General features: G+C 38.9%; 1 long non-coding RNA gene across 1 annotated transcript in view; it reads left to right on the top strand.

Annotated features, from left to right (window-relative positions):
* The window catches only part of LOC142600110 (uncharacterized), a 40,444-nt gene extending 13,826 nt beyond the window's left edge, over window positions 1–26,618 (top strand). The window contains exons 3-4 of the long non-coding RNA XR_012833565.1: window positions 24,963–25,042; window positions 25,853–26,618. This is a non-coding gene — a long non-coding RNA (uncharacterized LOC142600110). The remainder of the gene's footprint in view (window positions 1–24,962; window positions 25,043–25,852) is intronic.
* The last annotated feature ends 234 nt before the right edge of the window (window positions 26,619–26,852 follow it).

Here is a 26,852-nt window from a genome sequence, read left to right on the forward strand (position 1 = left end):
GTCAGATGCCCATAGGACTCTGGCTCATTTATCATTTAACATTTCCACTGTGCTTGGCAGAAAATCTGCAAAACTGCCAAAATGTGATTGGATATCAAGGAGGTCTATGTCCTCTCCAGTCTCTTACTTTCACTTGAGGAGTCTGAGTCAGGGCAACCTCTATGTAGATTAAAGGCACTAGTAGAGAACAGAAGTTTGAATAGGGTCTGTGGTTATGTAATATGTATCTTATTTTTTTTCATTCTTTATAGTGACTTTGCTTTTCTCAAGAGACCAGCAATTGTACAGTAGTATATGAGATCTTGGAGAGGGGAGCAGAGACTGAACCTTCTTTGTTTTCATTCAGATGCATTTTGGTTGCTTGGTATTCCCGAGGAGTTGCTGAACGATGTGGTGGAACTAGGCATTTGCTCTGAGCATGCCGTGACTTTCTGTAAAGATGGCATGCATGTGCTCTTCCACAAAGATTACATCTTTACCTTAATCTAGTCATTTCAGATTGAAAGTCTGGGATTGGGTTTTTTTTTTCATTTTCAAAGCATAAAAAAGATGAGGGTTGGGGGTTGAAACAGTGAAAAGTGAAGAAAGAAAAAGAAAAGAATGAAGTAGTGTTTTGTCATTTCCAAAGAGATTATTCCCCCTTCTTTATTTCCTTTCCGCCTACAACACTAGTGTATAATTACTACAATATTTAGGTGAAATAGACTTTCTGTACCTACTCAAGTATACTGAATAAGTCAGAGTTGGAGTAGGTATAGTTAGACCTTTTTTTTTTTTTTTTTAAAATCTGAGATACACAGCAACACTGTCCTGAAATCTTGTTAGCAGATTTTCAGCGTTTAAAGGAAAATTGAATCCTTTTCTGTTTCAGCAGTAGTACCGGGACTTTGCTATGGAGCTGCTGCCGAAGTACTGTGTGGTAATATCTAGCTCACTAGATATTAGGAGAAAAGCCAGTGTGTTCATGGAAACAGTGCTTCCTCAGTCAAGTAATAATCAGCCTAATGTTGATGTCATGCTGCAATCAGACTCTGAGAAGGTTTGCAAATATCTTGAAAGGAGCTGCTCATCTTTGAATGCTGTAGATCAAAGCCCAACTGGAACAAAAAACAAGTATGCTGCATGTCAGCTGCAGAATTTTGTTGATGAGCACAGCATGTATAAGCAGAGGCCACCGCTATCATCACCGGCAGGAACAGCCAGATGGGCTGGGCTGGTCGACTACTTAAAATCTTGCTGCATAACCACAAAAAGTAGAAATGAAGCTTAAAAACCCATTATGCATCTCCAGAGCCCCAGACTGTCTTTTTAAAGATTCAAGTCCATTTTTAACCTGCGCCAAAGACTTTTTTAGACATGTCTGTTCTCAGGAACTTCTGTCTGTTTTTTGCCATTCATGAGAATACAATTAGTCCTGGGGAGGGATAGGATGTAAGACAGTGATTCAAGCAGAGGGATAGTCTATGAACCCTCCCAGCTCTGCCACAGATATGCATGCTCTGCAACTGGGAAAGTCATTTGCTCTCTGTATGCACTTATTTTTCCAACTGTGAAATGGGGGCAATATCTTATCTATAACTGTAACACAAGGCCTGATTCATTAATGTGTTTCTAGTGCACTTTAGGCTCTGTGGGATGAATAGCTAGCAGCCTGCGGGAAAAACAGACAGCCAACAAGATAAAATATAACTCGTGTTACACCAGACTAACCCTCTGGATACTGTGCTTTTGAGGCAAAATCATTTGCTTTTTTTCTGCTGTGGCGTCTCTATTATCTTTGAGGATTTAGAGGTTGTAGAAGGCTAATGCAGGCTTCTCCATGCGTTGGCACCTCTGCCACCATTGTGGCATGGTGAAGCCGGCCTGCACTGGAAGGGACTTGTCACATGCATTGCATTTCCTTGGACTGTGGGTCTAAACTGACCTCCAGGATGGCCACACCAGAATTAAGAGGTGGTGTAGCCAGAAAGGACCCAATCCGGTGTTGTCTGCATCTGAGGCTAGTGAATCTCTCTCAGTGATGTTGTGCAGAGCTCCAGAAGCCTGTGTTAGACGTACGCTTACTTCCTTGATGTGGAGGAAGGCAGTGGCACCCTTGCTGGCATGTAAGGCAGGAAAGCCTATGTCTTAACCTATGTAATTCAGTCAATATTGCAGTTTGAGATGACACACTGTAACGCTACTATCTAACAATTCTAGGCAATTGGTTTATTCAGAGTAAAAATAAAAGACAAAGAAAATGCTCAACAACTTACATGAGGTTTGGTGTTTTGTTGTGGTTTGTTTTTAGAGAGAGTTTTACCTTTGCCCTAGACTTCCCTTGCAATGTTTAAATATGGAAGTTATGCAGCGAGAACTTTTCTTTCTCAGAAAAACATAAATCACCTAAGAATCACATAGAGAGGAGCCTCTAAACCAATTTTTTTAAATCTCTGCAAGCTAATTCTTAGCTCTTTATCTTATAATGAGCCCTGTGGGGCTTCATCTGAAGGGTGTTTCCGTTTGGGCATGTTCACAGGTGGAAGATCTTCCTGGAGCTTACCAGGTTCCCAACTGAATCCCCTGAAGCATTGCTCTTGTAGTGCGATGTGATGAGAGAGTGAGTGCGTTTATTATTACCTGGATTATAGCTGTGCTTTCACACCCCGTCAGTGCTTAAAGCCTAAAAGGAACAGAATCTCCATGAAGGCCTCCAAGCCAGGTAGACAAGCAAGCATGCTCAAAGAAGTGACGTGGATGTCCAAAGCCACATAGCCGCTTACAGAGCCTGAGACAGGCACGGAATCCATCCTCCTGTTCTGCTTTGCAAGTCAAAAACCTGTATTTAAAATTTTGCCTGGTACTTTCTATCAAATGCAGAGCTAATAGCACTTAATTTCAGGTGGTCTTGGAAAGTGGTTAACAGACCGTATCTTAGGAGTTCAGTGCCAGATCCTGGGAAGTCTGAGTTTGTATCCCCTTGCAGATCACACTAATTTTTAGTAATCTTGAGAAGAAAAAATCCAAACCAAAACAAACCACAACCTAAAATAATTGCATAACATAACATTCCAATTCATCTCACCTAATAACGCATTTCTATGCATATCTTTTACCCTTGTAAAAATAAGCAGATGTTACGGGGCAGACTCTCAACGTGATTACGCTGATGTAGATCAAGAGACACCTTTGAACTTGTTTTGTATATCTGCAATGTTCTTGGGTTTTATGTGGTGCTTTGGAAAAAATAATTTGGAACTGTGAGAGCTGAAAGTAGTTTATGGGAAGTTTAAGGGCGGGAAATAGTAACTAATCAGATAACTACAATTATTTTTGTTTACATTCATAAACTACGGTAAGACTTCAGCTCCATCGCTTTATGGTGAAACAGTTCACATTTGTTTCTAAAATAAGAGACAATATAAAGATCTGGAATAAAATTCATAAAAAGCAAAGAAGAGGCATCCTAGCAGAATTAAAGGGCATCGTGAAGATGAAATAAATTCGAACAAGCTTTTTCTATGTTATTCTGTGATTTCTGCTAAATTTAGGTTTTTATATAATTATGCTAAAAACTACAGCATTTCTCATATGGCATTGAATATTGGCCACGATTAATTTAAGCTTTTTTTTACTAATTTATCTCTGCTAGGACAGTACCATAAGCTTTTGTGTGTGCTATGCATCTTGTCTGGCTCAGGAGAGCAGCTTAGGCATCTTTGTTTTACCTATGCTATCTTCCTGAAGCCTGAAGGACTACTTAGTTATAACTATGCCAGGAAAATGTGTTCCAGTACATGTATACCTTCTCTGTATTATATCTGTAATAGAAAATGATTGGAAACTGACATACACTGACCTCTAGTAGATAATTATCTGATAAAATTGATACTTCACTTCAAAATGCCTAAAAAATTATAATGTCAGATTGATGTTTATTCCTAAAAGCATTCTGGAGAACGTCCCCTTGATCTTAGATCAGTCCATTGTCAAATTCCTTAAAGGCCACATCATTTATAAATGATATGAACTGCAGATGTATAATTCATGTGGAGCATAAAATAAGGTTTAAAACATTTGTATTAAAAAGGTAAGGTGATCCTATATTAAATCATATTTATGGCCTAATTTTAAAGTACAGAATCCTTCTGACTGAAGTTTAGCACTTCTTACTTTTTATTTTTTAGAATTTATTAAAAAAAAAAAGTAACTGTGACAATGATGTTGGCAGACAAATGCGCTCTTTTTTAAAAATCCTTGTGTTGCTCTGTCATATTATTTTCCATTAGCTACCCCTACACTTTCTGCAGATTGCTTTCAGCCATATTTTTACTAAATGTTTTTGGAAGTGCAAAGAGCAATGTAAACCGCAGATTTTGCCATTACTGTTTTGACATTGCAAGCTCAAGGTTAATGGAATTTCTTTGTGGATAAAGAAGAAAGATAACTACATTTTAAGTTAAATCACCTTGTGGGTATAGCCAAATTGCAGGAATCCTAGAAACCATTGCCTATATAAAATAAAAATTAAAAAAAAAAAAAAGAAAAAAAAGGAGAGATGTGCGTATTTTGCTATTTTTTTCTTCCTTCTTATTAAGCTCTAAAGACTCTTTCTAAATGTATGCATTTTCTTGTCCTACTGTGTAAAACCAACTTTGGTGTTATCATTTCTTGTCAAACATATTTTAATATATTTTGAGAAGTGTAATAATGCTGTTTGATATGATTATTATTTTCTTATTGTTAAAACCTTAGCCTTGATCTCATTATGAAACTTTTACTAACAGAAATAGCAAGTAAAAATTGACATATAGTGTCTGGTTCAAATGAGTTGGAAATTTGCTCCTGGAGGCCTCTCTCTAGCAAAATGTAAAGATTCACCAGTGTCTAAGTTCATAAATGGCCTTAACCACTTAAAAGCCGTGTCTTTGATTACACCTTTGAAGATCTGACAAACATTTACTAATATAACATTGAACAGTGTTTTGGCAGTATTGTCCCTGAGATTTGTTTTCTTTGAAGTGTTAGGTAGAGTTATGCTGGCTTTCCTTTAATAGCAAAGAAAAATTGCAACAATAATTATTTCCATATAATACAAGACGGACTTTTCCTTCCACTTTGCCTTAGTGATATGAATTGTCCTAAAGTTTGCTTTTATCGTTCATGGGCCCTAGAAGTTAATAGTCATAAGTGAAAACAAGCAAGCTTTCAGAAAGATTGGTTGCTTCAAAAACATGTCTTACCTGATAAACAATGCGATTGTTTTGTCCCTCTCTAGGTACGCACTTGCTCGCACCGCACAGAAGTGAGCGCGGACTGCCGCAGCATCACTGGCACACAGCTTTCAAAGCAAGGGAAAAGCAAGGCTGCTATTGCAACTCTGAAACTGGCCGCATGCCTCCTTAGTGCAGGAAGAATTTTGCCCTTAAAAAAAAAAAAAAAATTATTAACTTTCCTTCTAATACTTTTTTCCCCATGCTCTGCTGTGTTATAAATCTTGCTCTTCCCGATTCCCAGAACAACCATGCAGCTTATTGTCATATCCTGCTTTTCCACACAACCCCCCACCCCCAACGTGCTGTTGTCTTGCTTTTTTCCTCTGGACTCCTTTTCATGGTTGTCGCAATGGGATATGAAATTGCTTTTCGTTTCTTGTCCCAGGAGCAGCTCCTGTTTCTGATTTTCCTCTTTTAAGTGACTTCAAAATAGTACCTCTCCACCTATGGAATGGTGGACTGGGGGTCTCTGCATCACATTCATATCGCTATTGTGTTGTGTTGGCACCAGGTAGCTCTTTCATCTCCTGTGGACATCCAGGCATCAATCCTCATTCTCTAATGCTCATGGCACTGACTTAGTTTCTGATATGTCCTATCAGCTGTGCACTTGAAGAGGGCACGCAGGACAATGAGATGGGAAACACCTTCTTTTCATATTCTGCTTCTTGGTTTTCTACAACTCATGTCTGCAGCTGATCTTAAAGTTGGAAGTTGGGTGGGTCTGTGGGACATAGACCTGGGGGAGATGCACAGCTCCCTTGGGTGGAGGCCCTGAAGACTTGGTGGATGAATTGTGAAAATGGAGAATTGCCTGAGGTTGGTGAGTTGGTGAAGGCGACATGTAGATAACCCATGGGGCAGATCAGGTAGCTGACAGTAGCCTCGGTTCAGGAGGGGCTGCATCAGGGCTCGCAAAGGAGGGAAAAGGGTATGTTGAAAATAGATAGCGGTGAGTGAATCTTCTATGGAAAAACAGTCACTGCAGCTGAACGAAGGCCTGATTTTGAGTGTGCCCAGTCCCAGGACAGCTCTAGGATGTCCTTCGGGGCATGCTCAGGGCTGCATGTTTAGACCAAAGTTGGAAGTGCAAGGTGCCAGGCGATTATCCTGAGCTGCAGTTTCGGAAAAATGGTGAGGGGAAATCTATGGTGCTTTGAAAGCCTCTGTAAATCTGGCTTTAACCAACCATCAAGAAGGAGGTTATGAGACCTGGGGACTAGGAAACTTCCCATTTGGGAGGAGGTGGGGCAGGAAGGCATGCCTCTGCTTTTTCAGAAGTACAGCTGTTACCAGTGGAGATGCCCAGTGAAACTAGTTTGGGAGGTTCCTTTGTAAACCATCAGCCTCTGGCAGAGAGAGCTGGACCAGATTTCAGTTGATTCTGTAAACTTTCCTTTCCAGTGAAGAATTGGGATGCCCCCTCCATTCTGCTGTGCTCGTGTTTTAATGCTGTGACATAAGCCCCCTTTCAAAAATGTATAGAAATCTGTCCTTCATGCCATCCATGCTCAAAACTCTTCCCTGATGCAGTGCTGTAAGAACTCCACTGAAGTTAGGTTTTATGGTCACCTCTGTTCACATATGGTCATCTCCTTTGTGTGCATTGAATCTGCCTGCTGCCTTTCCTCACACATAGGTAGTAATTATGGAGCACTCTTTTGTTGTTAGGATGCTTTGCAGAAGTGCTTCCAGGGTGATAAGATAATATCAACAATAACAATAATAGTTTTAAGGCTGAATGTTTACTGTTTTCAGCATTTAGGTTTCTCTGCTTAAATGCTACTACTGCATTTGTAATTTGACTGTGCTACCCAGTAATAATACTTGGGTTAGAAAAATATGCAATATGAAGAATAACCAACAATACAGTTATCATTATCTAGTTTTCACAGGTGGTTTTTTTCACCATACCTCTTAAACTCCGCATTGCCAAAAGATTTGAAGTTACTTTGTTCAAGTTCACCCATCAAATTCTTAATCTGCCTCAGTAATTTGTATCAATATAATGAGGTTTTATTGAAACAATAACTGAAATATGGCAGCAAATAAAAAATGGGATATATTACAGCGTATGTTTATTAACACAAGATCACAGTGGATAACCTGATATTTTCATTAAATGAAGATTTTAAGTAACTGATTTTGTAGGCAAGGAAAATATTAGATTTTAGTCTATGTGGACTTCTGTAATGAATTTGAAATAGTACCACACAGAAAATTAGCTATATGGAAGAAGATGGGGATAAGTAGCAGAAATCTGAGATCAATAACAAATTGGCAAAAGGTTTGGTCTTGGAACGAAGAAAGTTACAGATGAAATTTCCTTAGGATTGTTCCTGAGGTTTTTCTTACTTAATATTTCATTAATACTTTTCACATAGGGAGCATGCTAGTGAGAAATTATGTAAAGTGGTGCTGGCAGTATGCAGGAGAGCAAAGATTTCATACTGGAAGAAGTGGTTAAACCTGAGGAATGGAGAAACAGAGGCGGGGTGGACTTTATTACTGCAACTTGAAAGTTATGGATTTGGGGGCAAATATAAAAAGCATTCCTGTTGCCAGGTAGGAATTCACCATTTAGAAGTAATGAGAGATATGTGTGCATTAATCTTCGAGGCAATCATGTGCTGCCCTTGCAGTACAGCTACAAAAAGGCAAATAGGACTCCAAGACTTACAAAGTGAAGTGCTTGCTGTTGTGCCTGGGAAAACTTAACATCATTGTTCAAAGACCTGTGAGATTTCATTTAACACCAAATGAACCTAAAATAGTTAGAATTTTAGCTGTGTAACTGACAGAGAGGTCACAAGTACAGGGGTTTTTTTTCATTATTTTATTTTGTTTTGGTGAACGGTGCAAAAAAATAATGAAAGTAATTTACTGGAAGTGAAACTGGTGGGTATCTCTAACACTTGTGAAAGGCATCTTTCTCAGGCAGCTGAGCAGGTTTCTGCCAAGTCGCCCTGTCAGGACAGATATGAAGTAGTACACACCGATGTGGTACCGCTGACCACAGACACTTCATTCACCTCTGTGGTGCTCTGCTACGATGCCCCAGCCAAGAACATGTCCCTCCTCTCGGACAACAGGAACACCCTGCTTCAGTCTGCTGAGTCCTGGTCTGGCCACGGGGCTTTATGAACCGCTTTCTAAACCCTTACCTCATGCTTGCAGAACTAGACTATCTTTTAACAAAGGGTTCAATTATTATAGAGATGTGGTGATTCTATTTTCCATTTAAAACAAGTAAATACAGACTTCTTTTTTTGATGCTCCTACAAAGGTGGTCTCTGTTTCTGGCTTTATACAAGTGACTACACAGACTGTAGGAATGTGAAAATGATATAATTTCCAAGGTAATTGTTCTCCTTTTCTTCTGATGTCTACTACAAGGATTGTGATCGGTGCTGCTTTCATAGTAGGTTTCTACTGGAGCAAACAAACAGGTGACCCTGGAGACAATTTTGTACTAGAGCCTGATTCAAGACTACAATTTAATTTCTCATAGGCTGCCAATCTTTATTGCTATAATTCACTATGGTCCTACAACTTTTATGTGGTTTGAACAAAACTGTTGTTCTACACAGTCATTGTTTACCGTGAATCTATTCAAACCTCTCACACCCACCTCCATGCCATCTAATGTATTTTAACAACAACAACAACAGCAACAAAAAGTGTATATAAAGAAAATAAATGCAGGTGTTTTCCCAATTCATATTAAGTTAATAATATTAGTTACAGTGGGTACTTAAACCAGTTGTAGTCAGTACTTCCTTAAATTATACTTTTGCTACTGTGGAAGATCATCATGAATAGCCTTACATGTTTTACCCCTCACTGATGAAATTGAGGTGTCAGCAGCATGCAAACCATAAGGGGATAATGAGCAGCTGGTGCTTGAGCACCTCTTGCTGGCATTTCTGTGGAACAATTTCTGTGTCACTGGCTGTTCTGCTCTTTTGAACCTGCAAGGGTGTTGAAACCATGAAATAAATGGGAAAAGCTGAAGAAAAATTGTGCATTTCCCTCTCTCCTCTTCAAATGGTAAGACAGGGATTGTCAGGTTCTCTGGGACCAGCCTTATTTCAATTTTGAATTAGACAGAAGGTTTGGCTGTTTACCCTGGAGTGGGCAGGGAGGCCTTACCAGTGCTGCCAAGAATAAATCATAGATAGTAATAATAATATTAATAATATATTGCCTTAATAAAGAGTGCATTCTAGAGAGCAACAAAGGTTGGGTCACCACCAAGAGACAACATGTCAAGTTAGCTTTTATGAAACGTGCCTCTAAAACTCGGTCCAAAGGAAACTATACAAGGAAGCACTCCATGGGCACAAGAGAGACCACACTGGGTGAAGTGAAATAAATAGCACTATCATCTCGCTTAAGTATTCATGACTTGAATAAGCATGTATTTGGAAGAGACAAACCAGCAGAAGATGGGCAAAGTAGCAATTATTTTCAATGCAGGTTAGAATCTGCTTATGGTTTATGCTTCTTGGAGTAGCTTTAAATGAGCAAAGACCGTATCTTTATCTTCCTCATTATTTTCCTTTGTCATCGTTCTCTACTGCCTCCTCTGTATTTAACAAGCCCTAAGTGTAGTTTAAGAGAGGAAGGGACCTTTTCTCTATCTCTTTATATGGAGAGGAAACTTTTCTGCCAAATTCTCTTAAGAGCAGATTAAAGGAAAGGAATTTTGTGGGAGAGGGAATGAATAAGAACATTAACATAAAAATAACTTTCTTTACAGCAACCTTTATAATAATGAAGAAGGAAAATGTACAGATACAATGTTTTGATAGTGCAGGGTCTGAGCTAAAACCAAACCAACATCATCAACAAGAAGAGTTCATTGCTGCTGCTGCTGCTGTACAGTACAAGCCACAAAGGTTTGCAATGATAAACATATCTTATGTTTTCAAATCAATTACTTAAATTCCTTTGTATTTCTTCTCTATTATTCTTTCTATTCATCAAACTTTCTTCTGTATGTGTCTTGGCAGAGGCCTGTGTATCTTTTTTTTCTTTTAAGGTTTGATTTCAGTGGAGAAGTTATTCCCTGGATGGATTCAGTATTCACAGCCTTAATATTCCCATAATTGTTAACAGATTGATTGGAGCTAATGTGCTTCCTTCCCCATTCTCCCAAACGCATATGTAGCAGGACATTTTGTTAATTATTTTAAATATTGCTTTCATAACTTGAGGTCTGGATTATCCTAACCTCATCTGTGCCCAGAAAAAGCCGTTTCTGTGAAGCTCCCTCCCCTCTGGATAGAACAACGGCGACACTGCCGCACTTGTCCTGCTCCTGTGCTTCCTCCTCCTCCTCCTCCTCCTCCTCCTCACCCTGGGGTCCGGAGGCCATTTGAGAAGGAAGGGGAAGACTGAGGGAAGAGAGGCTTTGAGGAAAAGGTGGCTTGTGTCAGGATACTAGGACCATTCCTTAATTTAACTGATGAAATGGGAGCTCAATTCATTAGGAAATTTAGCTTTTAGCATATGTGGAGTAACAATCCTTTCCCCCACTCTTTGTATATCTGAGGTCTTAAAATTATAATCTTCTACTTCATGTATACATGTAATGTGTACTGTTCTGAGACCAGACCATGTTATTTTTTTATTCTCTACCCTGTTAGATTAGTTTTGTATTTTTTTTCCTCAAATATTCTTTTGAAGCTTCTGCAATCAATATGAAAGTTCTTTCTATTAACTGAAACAATATATATATGAAGTGGGTATAATCTGAGCACAATACATTGTTCCAGGCAGCAGCAATGAAAAAGTGAAGTATTGTTTACTGCAGCACAATAGAAGTGGCTAGTGCCTGTGGTATCCATTCAGCTTGTATTTATTCAAATAGTGTGGAGAACACTTTAGCCAAAAGCAAATTTGAAAGGCAAAAGAGGAGAGTAAGAGTGAATAAAAGACTGGGGAGAGGAAGGGAAGAGAAAAGGCTGACAAAAGCTAGGGAAGGGAAACGGGAGGTGAAAACTTCTGAAAAGGGAAGAGAGGCAGAAGATGGCTGACAAGGAAAAGGAGGGTAAATGGGAAAGAAAGAAGATAACTTTTATATGTATGTTTTAAATGGTGTTTGACATGTCATGTTTAATTCTGATACAGAGGCAGGCCTACATTGCACAGAACTGAGAATGGTGCAGTGAACACTTTAAAATGTCAGTTATAATTTTTAGTATAAATTTACAAAATGTTAAATTCTTACGTAGAAAAAAATGAGGTGAGGCAGAGCCTGTTAGAATTAATTGGAAGGAATTAATATGGAGTGTCTCTGTATTTTTTTGAGAGATTTTTATTTCAAGATGCCAAATCCTTCTCCTAGTGTACAGTTCTCCCCCTAATACTGCTTCCTCACTTCACTCACCCTGCTCTAGGCTTTTGCCACTGTTTCCCTGCCTTCTCAAAGTTGCTATTTCTCTTTGTTTCTGACAGCTGTTTTCAGTGGTAGATCCCAGACAATAAACTCAAGAGGCTTATTATCTCATGTTCTGGCCAGTTCTTTGCCAGGACTGACTTTGGATTTGGGGAACCAGCAGATGGAAATGTGGATCAGGCCACGCAATAAGCCAAGCTTCAAATTCTCTCCTATGCAGATGTGGCTTCAGGGAAAAAGTCTGTGTAGTCCTGAAGGTGAACAAAAATGTGAATTTATTAGAGGGTTTGTTACAAATAGTGGCAGGGAGCTGCTGCTGAACTGACACTCACTGATACTATTTTTTTTCCCCATGAGCTCTTTTCAATGTTTTGAATGAGAGAAGTCTTGTATCCACATTCTCTGCTTTCATACTTATGGAAGCTTGATCCTGATGTGAAGATTTAAGAGCTCTTTGTATGTTATAGTCATTAATTCAACTGATCAGAAAATAAACATGCATGTGTACTCTTTCCTGTTATATTCTGGAGGGGTTTTAGTCTGTAATATGCTGTTGCAATTGAACTATATCTTTGAGATTACAGTGAAAATCCTCTCTCCTGCATTATTGGTAGTACCAGTTATCACTTATTTAAGAAAGTAGTTACTTAAATTATAATAGTTAATTCTCTAACTTTTGTAAGTTTTGCCCTAGTTCTGTCCTTTTGTAAGATAGCAAGGAGGGTTTACACCAGTGCATACGTCCTGAAGATTAATTTTGCACATAATCTCCTATAGAAAACATGCATTCTTTTGAACACCAGGTTTAGAACCCACCAGCATTTACTTGCAGTTAAATTATTAATAGGTATTCTGCTCAGTATTAAAGCTTTTACTCATTAGTTATGAGGTATACATACTAACAAATTGCTGTAGCTTTGGTTAAAATACATAAGCCTTCCAAAAGACATACCTGTTCAAGTGAATTCTAGGCTTTGTGCAGAATTAAATAATAATAATGTGTTGTGGCACCCGTTTGTATCCTCATCTCTGTGAGCAATGTTCAGCCAAGATCTAACTAGGTGTTTTTATTAGGTGGTGTGTTTTGCTATTTGTATTGGGGTTTATGGGTATTTTTGATCAGTCCTAAAAAGTGATGATCCCATGATGGGTCATGGAAATTTTGTTTGTGCAGGGCTGGGAGAAACACCTAGCTGATTCTTGAAATAATTATAAAAGCTCTTGATCAGTTGTTAAGGGATTGACTGTAGGGAGAAAAAAAATTGTTTTGGCCCTACTGGAAAGGTTGACCCTTTTTTTTTTTTTTTTTTTTTTTTTTTTGGCTAGCTTTTGTGGCCATTTAAATAAGTGCAATGGTAAAAGTAAAGGTGAGAGTATCTGTTACCTGAAAGTTACCCCTAGAAATGCAAATTAGCTGAAATAATTGTTAATTCAGTACCAGGGCTGAGGTTCAGAGAGGGAAGCAATTGACCTCCATTTGTACATGTAAAACTTGGGGGTTTGGGGAGATGTAATATTTTTTTTTCTTAATGGATCCAGTTTCTGTAAAAGGCCAGTTTTATGAAGGGACAATTGTAGCTAATTATATCTTTAGAACTTCTCAAAGTTTTTTAGGTTGAGTCTGTGTGTCAGAAATAATTGTGATGAATAGGAACAGGTTAGATTTCTTTGTTTCCTTGCAGTGTTGCTTCTTGGGCTTACCTAAATATTCCCAGGCTAACTCTTAGCCTGCTTCCAACTGAATAAACTGCTTGTGGACCCAATATGTCAGAGTACATCATATTTTAACCATCTTTCTGAGTCTAGACTTAATACTCAAGAAAAAGAAGGAATTGTTTCTGAAACAGGATTTTATTTCTTTGTAAAGATTGGTATTTGAAGCTACTCTGGATTTTTAGAATTTGAGAATTCTTTAGTGACCAGACCGAGTCTAAACTAAGCAATAAATTCAAAGTGTTATGTTATTGGCATTAGGCATGCACTCTGAGGTTTTTCAGAGCAACTTAGGTAGCATAGATATACAGCCCCTATAAAACGTAACGAGAGCTTCATACTTGCAACTTCAGCACAGTTTTGAAAGTCTCTGCTGTAGTGACTTTATGAAAATATTTTGAAGCAATTTTGCTATCCTTTTGTTTCCTTTTGCTGCAGCTGATCACACACTTTTTCTTTGCAAGTTGTGATCAGCTTCAACTCTTCTATAGCCTTCTAATACTGAGTCAAATTTAAAATGTAAAAATATGTAACTTCTGAAATGCTGTGGCTTTAATAACAGTAAATGATGGGGAGTTGGAACAGAAAACAAGGTCATGACCTGGATTAAACATGCTTTTGATAGATTAAGTGTATTTTAGCAGTCTGGAAGGGAGACTAGAGAATTTCACTGTTTCTTTTGGAATAGGTCATATTTTCTGCAACTTTCATTCTGGTCTGCTTTCTTCCTGTCATCGTCTCCTTGGTCTCAAGAAAGAGTGCCTGACTTGTTTATGTAAACCTGATGACAGAATTTGGACAAACAGGAAGGTAAGGAAATCACTATGGTCTTAATTCTAGGAGCAAGGCAAATATAATCCATATTTCAAGCAACATTTGGCTTTAATAATTGTTCTACAAAGGGAAGGGACATTGCCCAGACAGAAAGCAGCATTCATGGTGCGAGAATCAGAAAAGTGGAGAAGGTATATTCAATCCTTTGAGATTTATTTGTGCAAAAGTTAGTTTAAATGGAAAACAGAAACTACATATTGCCGTATAATTTTTTAATGGTCATAGCCAAATCCCTGAGGATAAAATGCTTAAAGAAAATAAGCAACAAAAGAAATAAAATTAAAACAAAAGTCTCAAGTGCTCTGTAAAACAATCTTGAAGACTATCCAGAAAGTACATCTGCTGTTGGGTGATGAAAAAGTACACGATAAACAACCAAATAGCAGTGCCACTGGCATGGAAGAATACATTTTCAGATAGTTGAGATAAAGCTGTGAAACATAATAATACCTACCTCTTGTGTCTGTAGAACTTAGTGCTTTACAGGATAAAACAGAGAACAACCAAAATCCCTTTCAAGGTGGGGAAAGCCAATGCACAGGCACCATTTACTCAAGGTTGTGTATGAGAGCCCCTGGAAACTGAACCAAAGTCTCCTATGGCCTAGACTGGTGCCTTATTTGGTAGGTCATACCTCTCCATGGTGCATTGGGGCAAAGCTCTGTCAGTGTTTCTCTAAGTGTATTTTCTTCCCTCCATTTTCTTGAACGATTAGAGAGCTCCTGGAGAGAGAATGCACAAGTGTTTTGCTTTCTGCCATCATGTAGCTGTGCAAAATGATTAGGGTTATAATTGGACTGAGCTGGTATTATCTGATTAATTTTTTTAGGTATATAGAAGCAGCCCAATACCTGTTTCAATTCTTTTAGCATAGTGACAGTAAAATTAGTCCAATGTGTGAGTGCTGGATGTTTAAACCTGGGAATTCACCTGGTGGAGTGGGATAATGGGATGCAAAGAGTTAGCACAGCTAAATGTGTGTGTGCTACTGTCCCAACCTGTTGTCTCAGAGGATAAGTGAGGAGGAGGAGGATGGATGCATGGTGGTAGTGTTGACAGGGTCTGAATGTGCTGCAGCCCTCAGGGTGGTTGCAGGCTACCCAACTCCTACAGAATTTCAGTTACTGGAAGCACAGTGCTAGAAGCCCAGATCAGCACTTGCAGACCTTTGGACTTTCCCTTTGAAACCACTCATGCAAACTCTTTAGCCTTTTCTCAGGACTGGGAGAATGGGACATAGATGAAGTGAGTCTCCACCTTCACTGTTAAGTTTATTTTTACAGGTCAGGTGAGGCATTAGTGCAACATCTGTAAATATCTGAAAAGTAGGCACGCAAATATGGTGTATGAAGACCTAATTAAAACCTTTGGAAATTTTAGTAGAGCATATGTATTTTCCTTCTTTCAAAGGACAAAGTGGAGACATTTTTTAAATGGAAATTGTTGGCTCTTCATGTAGTTAAATTGCTGCAGAACCACCTGCAGTCCTAGGGAACCTGGACTGTGAGCACCCTCAGCACAAGTTGGTCAAGGGTCAGGACATGTTGGGGTTGCTATCACGAAAGCAAATAGAATTTAAATATATTTACTTTGATTTAGTACTGTCATAGACCTGCATGTGAGCTATAAGCCAAGCTTAGGCACCAGCCTTACCATTTTTACCATACGGAGTTGGTGTTTGCTATCTGTGCTGGGAATGGGAGGTACGAGTGAGTTACATTTCAGTAGCATGTAACTGTTTAATATGCAGACAGGCATAATTAACTGGCAATGCCAGAATGTTGCATGTCAAGGTTTAATTCCCTACTGTACACCTTGCCAGAAACCACAGAGGAATAGAGCCATAAAGCTCCTCTAGTCAACAGTTTTGTTTTGGAGTGAGAATGCCAGGAGTCTGCTAAGAGTTAAGGCTTCCTGTGAGACGCATGCATTCAGCAACCATTGTCTTCAATTTCTTACTTCAGCCAGTCTTTTGTAATTGTCTGTGGAGTGAGAGAAGATACAAGTAGACTTTTCCTTACTCAAAATTTAGATTCAATTTATAGCCTAGCCAATAGCTAGAGAGTGAAGGAGCCAGACTTAAGCACTTTCTTCCCTGGATCCATTTTTATCTCCTATGCCTATGAGAGTGTGAAGGTGTCTGCCAGCAGTAACTATCTGATCCATTTTGAAGCTGCTACTTTGCATGCATTCACTAAAATAGGACTAGATCCTGGTCTCTTGAGAGAATGCCTTCAGCAGCGGTCAAGCATAGACTTCCTTTTTCCTGTTGCTTCAGGTATTTCTGTATTTTAGACGGAGCTGAACAAGAAAGATTAAGAGCATGGGTGAAAGTTGTTGAGGTATGCACATTGAGCATCAGGAGTTATATATCTCTGTGTGCACATTGCAAAGGAAATCTGAGTGTGTCAGCCCTGTTGATGGAGGCTTAACTATGCAGGCACTTTATTTGCCTACAGATAAGGAAATATCTGAACAAGATTTTAAAGATCTAGGTGCACAAGGATGCAGACCTCAGCTTGAGAATCTTTAGTTGTTTTTTCCCCTCCACAGGTGAATTTGGTGGATAAAATATATCTCAAAATGTTGGATCCTGTTCCTTTGACAAGTTGCATACGTATCATAACTATCTACTGTCTGTGATGATACTACTTGTCTATTTTTTAGGTGCTACTTTTAATGATTTGCACATCTTGCTGATTTGAAGGACGGAAGGGTATGCAGCTGGGAATGTAAGCAGTTTGTGAGTGCAGACACCTAGGTTTTCAAAATTGCTTGGAAAGTATTTGCATTCTGCCGGTAGTGATGTGCTAATATTCAATAATAATGTATCATCACATATTAACGGAGTCAATATTGTGAAACACGTGCTACAAAAAAATAAAGTTCCTCCATTCTCTACCTTGAAAATGGAAACTGCCTGTTAGGATTGGAGGAAGGCAAATATCTGGTTTTATTGCCATGAGTAAGGAAAGCCAAATGACCTGGTTCACTGACAGTCTGGTCATCCCGAATTTTTAGCATGTTGGTAGGAATTAGTGACTTTAATATTTTTCAGAATTTAAAAGGACAAGAATAATAACTCCCTATTCAGTGAAGTTATTCATCCAGGAGATTATGTTAGAGCAATTTTAAATTGCAAGGTAAATAATGATAGTCATATTCTGCTCTTTCATTGGAGACTTGAGATATATGAAACAGGTAAATGAAGAGAATTAGTTAAGATGAAAATACCAATGTTGAATTGTAAATACTTATCCGGGAATATAATTTTGTTGGTTTTTTAAAGCTCTCTGTGAATACATTACTTCCTGTTATTCAGCTGTTACTGTTTTATGAAAGAAGACCAATCCCTGCTTCAAGGGGGTGGGGCAAAGGACAAGAACCCCATCATCTTGTGTACAATCAAAGCTATGATACAGAAAACTGGCAGTGTGGACTTAGAGTTTCATTTAGTGATTGTAAATTTGCAGTTTGAAAAGGGAATTGCAAGTTACTTGATAAAGGAGGCGATGCTATTCAAATAATTGCTGAGCAATTGGAGACAAAAAAGATATAAAAAATATTTAGAAGAAAGAGTAGGCAATGAAATAGACGTGATGGTCTTGAGGTTATGACCCTGGTTTCTGGATGCCTGAGTGGAATGTGTGGTCTATCCAAAATGTGTTAGGACTGAAAAAGAGAAAAGTTAGCCTGTCTTCTAATTTTATGAGGTCTTTAGGTACCATGATAGGCACTCTGTTTTGTTAGCATGAAGACCACTTACCTTTGTTACAATATTGCTGTTACTCAGACACAAGTGCTCATGGATAATAGTCAAGCAAAGCAAAAAGGAACTATATTTGGAACATCTTTTCATGGGTTTTAGAGTGCTTGCACTTCCGTCCCATTGTCCCATTTCCCTTGTGTCTCTAGTGAATATCTCTCCGGAGTCTTCTATAACTGGAGGGAAAAGCTGAAGAGTTGCCTATTAGCTAGTGCAAAAAGAACAGCAGTAGAAATCAACAAGCCAAAACTTCCAGCAGCTAAATGAGCTGTTTATAGGTCAAATAGTAGTAAGATTTTCTTTTTTCCTTCAATATTTCCAAATACGATCAGACTCCCCTCCTCCCCGCCCAAAAAAATATTTTCATTGGGTCATTGTACTCTGCCATCACTTGCATTTGTGGGTTCCATAATTAGCTTACTAGAAGTATTAGGCATAAACATGGAAATTGCCATGATGTATTCTGAACTGAGACTACTCCCTGCTGTTGGGGAGGTGCTGCAGCTATTGCAGAATAAGAGCTTTGGGAAGGGTGCAAGAGGATTGTTTGCAGCTATTTCTGATCTCTCTGGACAACAAGAATGGGAGAATAAAAAGTGAACTGAAAAGGCAACCAGGATGGAATTCTTGTATTTATGCTTTACTGGAACTGAAGTCTTTTAAACCCTATGTACAAAAAGACAAAAAGTACAAAAGACGTGTCAGTGTCAAAAGAAAGGAAATTCCAGTAAATGCATCAGTGTAACTGTGTTTCCAATAAGCTAACATTTAAAATTGGTTTGTTCTATATTGCATAGCATAGCAATACAGATTCGTAGGCAAGGGAAATCCTTACCTAGAACTAGAAGCATTAAGAATCAGGTTTAGGAGAAATAACTGCTTGTAAGAAGAGATCCGTGTGGTTGGGGGTTGCAATAAAATCTTAAGAGAAAGTAGGAATGGATTATAACAAAATTTTGGAGTTCAGTTGTTCTGTGTTGTCAGAGATCTGCTGAAGCTGAGGAGTCCTTGACAGTGAGTATCTACCCCTAGAAGAAAAACAAATCTGAATCTGAATTCAAGGCAATAGGAAAACCATTAAAACTGAGACTAATGAGAAGCTTTTATTTGTCTGTTTGAGACAGTATTAGTCAGGGCTCTTAAAAGGAGGTAATAAAAATTTAGGGTATCTTTGGGGAAAAAAAAAAAAAAAACACCAAACTTTTAGTAGTAAAACAGGCTTGTAGAGCTGAAAAAGAATGAGGAAAAGGGGGAAAAAAACCCCCACCCAACAGTAAGAGAGATAACATCTCAAAAGAAGAATAAAAAGGATAATAAAGGGTCTGATAGAAATATGGCTTAGAATGTAATGGTGTTTTTCAGCAGCAAAGAGTTAATATGACAGATGCAGCCCTGGTCATGCAGTGCAGGATAATGCACTCCCTTCTGCTAGTGGAGGAAGCCTTTTGTCATTCTTTCTAGATATCTACAACTAGAAATTAAAAATGTCATGAAAAAGGTATTTTTAACTGTGTTTCTGGATAATAAAAGTGAGAATGAGAGCAAATTTTTCAACTGCATGAACCAGCTCCTTTTTAGATCAGTGTTTATTGAAACAACTGACCCTTTTTGTCTAGAGTGGACTCATTACCATAGCTTTAAAAATACCTTTTTTCTGCCAGTTATTTTCTTAAAACCCTCAAAGTTCTGTTTAAATCCTGAGTGAACATCAGGATAGTATGGTATGCTTGTTCTCTGCTTGTACTCATTCTTTTGCATATCTTAGTTCTAGAGCAAAAGAGAGAGATATCTTATTTACAGAAGGTACATAGATATTTGATTTCTCAGTCAATGTTGTATGTGAATATTAAGACAATGTTAAGACAAGATACCTAAATACAGTTCTCTGCTATTCAGATTGTGATTCTGGTGCTTCAGGTTTAAGTTCTATGCATAATACTAAAGTAAATTTCTTGCGATTTATTTATGAACAAACTACTGATATTTATGTAATCTGTAACTGGAGAAATCCAAATTAATCAACCAAAAATCTTGGTCACTTTTGGTTTAAATTATTCAAGTAAATTATTTTTATTTGGCTAGAGCTGTGGTAGAGGTTTAACTTTAACATGTATTTTAGCTATAGCTTGAGAAGCACATCCATATTATGCAGTGTCTTACACCTACGCTCTAGTCCCAGTATTTGTTTGACGAATATTAGTAATCTTAGAAGCATATTGCGCTTAAGAACTGTACTTGTCATAATTAAACTGTATGATGGATAGTTGTATCTATGGAGCTCTAATTAACGCAGAACAAGCAGAAATGAAAATAATGTATGTTTATTGTCAATCGGATGTAGATTCTCATGAGGAAAGTAATCAAAATCCTATTTCAAGTTCCCTAAGGAAATCACCCAGATGACATTTTTCAGTCCTTCTCAATCTTCAGTTTTCTGGATTTGGTCTGGGGAATGGTGAAGGAGAGAAGTCAGAGAAAGTTAAGAAAGGGGCACTGTCTTCCTAACTGAAGAAAATTCAGTAGGATTACCTGAGTGGAATATAATATTCCTTTATGTGAATATAACCTGCAGTTGTGAAAACTGGATAAGGAGTAGTAAGTTCCTGATTACATCATCAGTGTCAGGTAAAGCATCTCTAGAGAGAGATGCCTTTTGGTTTTGACCTTGTTGTAAAATATATGAAGGAAATTTGTTTTCCTTTTGTTGCTTGTATCTTTATGTAACCTTGTAAGTCTGTGGCTCTGGATATGCTCTATTTGCTTTTATGTTATGACATGAGATACAAGTGATTTCAAATTAACTAGTCAATGCTGGTGTACCGATGCATGATACTCCTATGGGGTATGATGGTTTTGAAACACAGCAGCCTGATGTGTTGTTCCAAGATATCAAAAAAGTAGCAAGTCCCTTTTAATGGGGGGAAGGGGAAGGTTCCTTTGCACCCAGCAATAGATGAAGAAAACCCCTAAAAGGAGTGTCCTCCTTTTGGACATGAGTCTACAGAGTCAGTGATCTAGTGGTAAGGGGTGAATACAGGCACAATCTCCAAAGTGATCTTTAGGTACTAGGACAAATATTTGAGGAGACGATTTTCAGAACACAGTGAGTGACGGCTTCCGCCACCATGTTAGCTACTAACTTTAAAAATAACCACGTACTTCCTGGATTCTAAAGGCTGCAGAACATCAGGACTCCATGCTATGGGATAATGAGACCCGCAATTCTTCTTTAAACTGTGCTAGCTAAAAATCTGACAATTCAAAATATTCTTTCCTTATGGACAGGCTCATGCGGCAAAAACACAAAACCGAAACAAACCCCCTAAACTCCAACAACCAAAAAACACATAGGCAAACAAGATAATCAGAACTAATCAAACATTAAAAAAAATATTCACATCAGGTTTACAGTCCAGATGACAGCTCAAAACATCATAGTGTACTCTTCTTTTTCATGCAGACCTTAAATTTTTGGGCTCAGTTTGATCTGGGATTTGTTAAAATTTTTTTTAGAGACTAGAGATCTTGTGTACATGTGTACCTCCCTGAAGAAAGCGCCACGCAATTAACAGATCTATTAGATAGACTTTCTATGTCTGTAGCTTTTAATGGGGCAGACATGAAACAGCCAGAAATTTACAGTCTAGTCATTTTTGAGGAGCAGTGACAAATACAGAGAGTGGAATGAGAGCAAGAGGTTGCAGCAGCAGAATTTCTTGCCTAGAAAGGTTTTGTATATGTCACCTTTGATTTGTACCAACCTTAGCAGCTTCAGGATTGGTGATGTAGGGCTACGGGGCATGTGGGTTTCCAAAGAAAATGAGGACAGGCCAAGGGTCATCCTGATGTGTCGAGGTGCTTGGTGCTCCCTCTTCGAGGGATGTGATTCTCCCCATCTACTCTGTTCTCGTGGGACCACACATGTCCAGCTCTGCTGTCCCCAGTACAAGAGACATGGACCTGTTGGAGCGAGTTCAGAGGAGGGCCACGAAGCTGATCAGAGGGCTGGAGCACCTCTCCTATGAGGACAGGCTGAGAGAGTTGGGCTTGTTCAGCCTGGAGAAGAGAAGGCTCCAGGGAGATCTAATTGCGGCCTTCCAGTACCTGAAGGGGCCTGCAGGAAAGATGGAAAGGGACTGTTTATCAGGGAGTGTAGTGACAGGACAAGGGGTAATGGGTTTAATCTGAAGTAGGGTCGATTTAGAATAGATATAAGGAAGAAATTCTTCACTGTGAGGGTGGTGAGGCACTGGAACAGGTTGCCCAGAGAAGCTGTGGAGGCCCCATCCCTGGAAGTGTTCAAGGCCAGGTTGGATGGGGCTTTGGGCAACCTGGTGTAGTGGAGGGTGTCCCTGCCTGTGACAGGGGGGTTGGAACTAGATGGTCTTTGAGTTCCCTTCCAACCCAAATCATTCCATGATTCTATGAATACCACCGTACCTGCAAGCAAGGCTAGTCCCCTGCCTTATGAGTTGTGAGGCCCACAACTGTAAAGCACCTCTCTTGCCCTGCCTGCCCATCGGCAGAGCCAGAGGGAGGAATATTCGCTATTTTGAACACTATATTGGTGTTCATAAAATGGAAGCTGCCCTCTCAATTATTAGTAGTGCTGGTAAATATGAACAAACATATATTGTTGAACTGGAAAACAGATTTCTGGAATCCATGGGCCAAATTTCTAGATGCAGGAAGGTAAACAAGCTGGATGTAGGTCTACTCAGCATTCATAAACATTAATATGGTAATGCACACAGACCAAAGAGTGTTAACATGATCACAAAGATGTGATGTAACCAACATCACATCAAATAATTTCTTTCTTTTTCTGTAGAGGCTAAGGGAATTAGCTAATTTTAAGTGTTTATTCTGTCAACGCAGCTGTACAAAATGCCACATTTTAGGTAAAACAGAAATAATGAAACAGATCCATAGTCTTGCCTGTGTCCCCCATCCCAGCCTCCGCATTGCAACTGCAGCAGTCCAGCTCTGAAAGCAATATGCAAACGTGCATCTAAGGAACAACATTTCGACTTAACTAAATGACCGCTCATTTAAATACCCTCTGTGTCATCCTGAGGACTGATTCTTTTTAAAGAGCAGCTCCACTGGAGATGATAGCGTGGATTACATGATCGTAAAATCAGTGTAAATGGGATCAGAAGCAGATCCATTATCTCTAATTAGGGACTGTGGTGTGATCTTACTTCATTGCACTGTATACAGGCTGTACGGCTGTTATTCTGAGTGACAGACGTTTGTTTTCCGGCACTTAATTTGCACATAGAATTAATGGTAATGCATCCAAGAATTTATATTGCTAATATAGAGCATTAGCATAGCTTGCTCTGTCCCCAGCTTCTGCTTGGAAAAGGATTCCAAAAAGAGAAAACAGCTCAGACTCAGTGGAATAATGATATTTTCTGTCTTCTATAGTGAACCATTTCAGCCCAATGAGTGTCGAAAATAGAGGTTATTATTTACTTTTCATGGTAGTGGAAACCATTTTCAATGGATTGCGCATTTCTATTAGGGTATAACGTTTGCTCCTCCTGGAAGCAGGAAAATTCTGTAGACAGATTTTTGCCTGTCTTTAAACCTTTCACCAGCTGACTAACCCCCAAGGTTTAATAGCTGGTAGACATCTGTAGGCAAAAGTAAGAGAAACGAGTTCATCAAGGAACTGTATCATGCTTCCAACATGTGGCAACATGAGTGCCTCTTCACCATCTGTTATTTTTGTGAGGATTTTATTATGTAAATGACGGTACACACTGCGCTCTAAACAAAGGAAAATGATTCCCCTTACAGTATGTTGTGACTGCCAGGCTTCTGTGTCAGCCCCGAAACAAATAATGAAAACAACAGAGAAGTGGCAGACAGAATATCTTGGGTTCTTCTACTTGTCCTCCCAAAAAGGAGCAAATATATTTAGGAAGAATTTGTTTCTTACATGTATTGTGACTTATAAAGGCAGGTAGTTAATGAAACAGCAAACAGTAGACAGATGAAACTAAATCAAGGTGAGGTTTGAAGACTTAAAATAGATTGAAGAGATAATCCTGCAAAACTATGGAGAATCCTAAAACTCTCTGGTCTCACTGAGAGACAAAAGCATGGAACTTGGCCCCTAGATCATCTGCAACAGAGAGAAATTAGTATTTTGTGATAGGATTGGAAGTGCATATCCTGCCCTACATTCTGGTTTAAAATTTTCCATTAAATTACCAATTTAAATTGAAATGTAATTATCTTAACTGGCATATTTTTGGCAGCTGCGATGATTAAAAAAAAAAAAGTCCCTGTGCTACTCTGGATCAAGTAAAACCCATAGGAGTTCTAACACTGGCCCTTAATCAAAGTCTGCAAAGACACAAAGGCTTTGAGCTAATCTATGCCAAGCTATGTTGGACAGTATGGCACTGCCTAGAGCATCCTTCTGGTGGTATTTAAAGCACCTGGTGCCCTAGGAAAAGAAATTGTATCCAAGGCTGTAAATTCTGTTTTCCTTCTACCCATCTACCGACCAACAGTGGCTGCTCTGATAGCGTAATAGCTCATGGGAAAGAAAACGCACCACTATTTTTGTTTTATAAATTTATTTAATGTGTGACACCCAAGTGGTTATCTGGACACACACTCTTCCTCATTGTGTGTGTCATGTGGTTTAATATAATTAAACTATCATAGCATTCATTGATTTAACTCAACTCTTAATTTGATAATTGGAAAAGGTATGCATTGGGGATTAATTGTTCTTCCAAGTGAATTTAAACAGAATTAACTGAAACCAGTGCCAGACTTGACCAAATTGGTGATTTAAGGGTGTTTGTTACTTCCTGCATTGTCTTTGTGTGTTTTCTTACACTTGTATTTGTCAGCTTTTTCTGACTTAATTATGATTAAGTGTTGAACTTTACAGATAGCCAACTGCTGGTACTGCTGTATTGATTAGTTGTTTTTATTAATGTGTTAAATGTTGTGGTTGTAACAGGAATATATTTCGTGATAGAGCAGCTAATAGCTGCAGTAGCTGGAGAACTCTGCCATGAAATTATCAAGCAGCTCTAGAAGGTTGTGGGGTCTTTTTCAATTTTTTTTCTTTTTTTTTTTTTTTGGACATCCTTAACATCAAAATCTATCATTTCTGTTAGTGCCTGTTGTTGTGTTTTGTTTGCAGAATTAGAAATCAATGGTAACCATAATCCAATTCCTTGAGTCAAACAATTTGGTTCAAGTTTGCAAATGTGACATAAGCTTGCTTTCATCATTGCAGGTGTCAGAAACAGTTTAAAAGAAATTAAAATATTGATGAATATTACTGTGTCATAATCTTTCCCTCTCATAGTGCACGTCAAAAATTCAGCCATCATTTAAAGTTAAATTTTTACATAGATGGTCATCAAAGCAGCCTAACAGATCTTCATGATGTGAAATGGTACTGAAAGTAAGGAAGCGTGGTGGTTTAACCCCAGCCAGTAACCACACACCACGCAGCTGCTCGGTCCCCCCTCCCCTTACCTGAATTAAACTGTAACGGTAGAGTTCCTGTTGTTTCTCCACCATACACTGTTTTATACATCACATATATGCATAAATGGTATTCATAATTATTCTATATTCTGAAACTTAGAAGAGATCCATTCAAACAGGAATGCCAATATTCTTTGTCTTGAGATACAACATGTTATATGTAACTATAATGGATCATTCCAATGTAATATACTGTTCTTTTCCATCAGTTTGTATATGTAAACTAATGGGGAACAGTTACATAATAAATACTCTGTACAGCTGAAGTCTTTGTAACCTTAGAAGCCTGGAAATTACGTTATTAATATCCCATATGATGTTTTACCCAGTCATCTGTTTTCTGTTTTTCAGAGCGCTTAGGCGTAGGGGAAGGAGCCCCGCTTGCACAAGACTCCCTGATTTGAAGAGGAGCTGAAACGCTTGGGAGAAAAATCACTCTCCTCTAGGCACGGTCACGGCAGTAGGACTTCAGCTCAAGGTGGGGTCGTGCAAGCAGCTGCCCCTGAGGGTCAGCAGGGGGAGGGCACAGCCCAGCCGCCGCTCCACGGGAGCCTGGCCAGGAGTGTGGGCTGTCGCAGCCCCTCGGCACCGCTGGGGTGGCGCGAGTGGGATGCCAGTAGATGTCTTGCAAGCTCTGCAGGGTGCTAAGCTCAACACCAGCTGTCAGAAATGCCTTCCAAGGCCTTCGGTCAAACAACGGGGTGACCTAGGGGGCGTTAAAAGTATTGGCCAGCCTTCTAACCTAGGGTTATGGAACAGGCTCTCAAAGGAAAATACTCTGGTCCTGGTTTTTGGACTCCAGGAAAACTAGGAAATGAAGTTGTGGCTTGGATTTGGTAGCTGGTTATGCCATTTGCACATGCAAAACCCCGAAGAAAGAACCACAAGCAAAATGAAAGCAGAAAACTGTAAATGCAAGGCCTTTCAGTGCAAATTTTGACTCCAGGATGCCATTGAAGGTATAATGATATAACAATTACACAACTTGAATAATTTTTCTGTCTTTAGAAACTGAAAATTCAAGCTGACATTCGTGCCTCGCATAAGTTCTGATACGTGTCTTCTCTCGATTTACACGTGCTTGGTTTTGCAAAACAAATAAAATTCCTGCTTTGATACTTGATGGTGCTATCTGTTGATGTTTCTTCTCTTACTTTCTGATATCTTCTCTTCATTTTTGTGCTGCTGCTCAGACTCCCCTTTTCCCACGTCACCGGTTGTGTCTTTCAATCCTTCTGTTCTAACACTTTGTCTAAGTTATATTTTCTTTCACAGTGCTTTTTTTTTTTTTTCTTTCTTTCTGTATTATCATCGTACAGTCTCCAATGTATCTAGCAACTCTGGGGGTAGC

The sequence above is a fragment of the Balearica regulorum genome, chromosome 1 (assembly GCF_011004875.1).
Source record: "Balearica regulorum gibbericeps isolate bBalReg1 chromosome 1, bBalReg1.pri, whole genome shotgun sequence".
Lineage (NCBI taxonomy): Eukaryota > Metazoa > Chordata > Aves > Gruiformes > Gruidae > Balearica > Balearica regulorum.